Source organism: Alligator sinensis, unplaced genomic scaffold (assembly GCF_000455745.1).
Source record: "Alligator sinensis unplaced genomic scaffold, ASM45574v1 scaffold1586_1, whole genome shotgun sequence".
Lineage (NCBI taxonomy): Eukaryota > Metazoa > Chordata > Crocodylia > Alligatoridae > Alligator > Alligator sinensis.
Window position 1 is genome coordinate 63,883 of NW_005843490.1, and position 1,618 is coordinate 65,500.

At 48.2% G+C, this 1,618-nt stretch overlaps 1 pseudogene; it reads left to right on the forward strand.

The window, feature by feature from the left end:
- The window catches only part of LOC102388241, a 37,482-nt pseudogene that overhangs the window by 25,807 nt on the left and 10,057 nt on the right, over positions 1–1,618 (forward strand).

Here is a 1,618-nt window from a genome sequence, read left to right on the forward strand (position 1 = left end):
TACCAGTGACTGCAGACAGGGCTGTGGGGCCGGGAGCAGCTGGCGCAGGAGACACTGATGGTGCAACGCTTGTGCCTGCAGCTCCAGGAGGTGTTTGAGGACGTGGCTGTATATTTCACACGGGAGGAGTGGGAGCTGCTGGACGATGAAGACAAGGTGCTTTACCAGGAGCAGATGCTGAAGAATTACCAAGCCCTCGTTTCCCTGGGTAAAGCTCTGGGTCTTGCTTCCCCCGGAGATATGTGAACTCTGCAGTTTTGTAGTCACTCCCGTGTTTCAGCAGTCTCATCCTCATGGACTTTTGGCTGGAGGTTTGAATTCCCTTCCTCCCCACTGCCCTGTCAGTGTTCAGGCCTCCCTCACATTTCAGACTGAGATCTCCTCCTTCATTTGCTCCAGCCAACTTCACTTGTCCCTTCCCCGTTCTTGGAACTCCTGGTTCTTCCACATGCAGCAGTTTCTTGGCAACACGATCTCCCTTTGCCTTCTCAGCATGTTCACACCATCTCCAGGTCATTGTGCACGAATGCACTAAGAGCTGTTCCTTGGGGGAGGATTCTGATATCTTCCCTGTCTGACTTAGCGAGTCCTCTCCAGACACATTTAACAATCCTAGCATGCTCCATCCTGTGATATCTAAATTCCCTTTCTCCTGTCACTATGACCCAGCAGAAGTTAATAGAGAATTTACCAGCCTCTGCTGCTACAACAGTGGGATAATGCATTTCCTCAACTGCTCCTCTAGTGATGCGTACACGAGATGTAACCTAGGTTTGTCTTCCAAGAGGGCCCTGGAAGCTCCTGTCCACATCCCTTCCTAACATCCGTAGACAGGAGGCTCTGGCTTTGCTGTATTTTTTGAGCCTATGCTCTCCAGCTTCCTCTGCCACTCACAGAAGTTTTCTTGTGCTCTTCCTAAAATCCCTCTGCTGATCGGATGCCCATCATTGTGATGACAAGAAGTGGGCTAGCTGCAGGACCTAGGGAAAACCAGTTTTCCAGAGTATCTCCAATACAGGGGCTTGTACTGGCTTTTGTGTGCAGGCTTGCGGTACTGAGCTTTTACTTGGTCAGTTTGCTTTTCTGATGCTTTGTTTCCCTTCCCTTTCCCTCGGAGGATTCCCTTAGGAAAGTGCTTCAGTGTTTTGTCCTGCTTGGCAAAGACCATCTAGACCATTTCTAAATTATAGCCTTTCACATGCTGTGAAATGTCTTTTGGCCTTCTTTTGTCCATATCCACGACTCCCAAGATCTTTGTGTTCAACCCTGCAGCACTTGCCAACCAGTGTATTCATCACCCCTCTTGGGATGATCCTTCCAATGGACAAGATGATTGCTATGTTGCAGCTACAGTTAATTTTGAAATCATCCTTTCCTGTCCCTGGTGATGATGACGTCCCCAAAAATTATCACTGTCGTCCACCTGTCATGGATGCTTTTCACTGCCATGAGTCCCTTCACTAAGCTCATTTTCACTTCTTTTCCTGGAATTACACTGATAAGATAAATGTTATGCATCCATAAGTGTGTCCAATATCTCATAGATTCATAGATGTTAGGGTCGGAAGGGACCTCAATAGATCATTGACTCCGACCCCCTGCATAGGCAGGAAAGAGT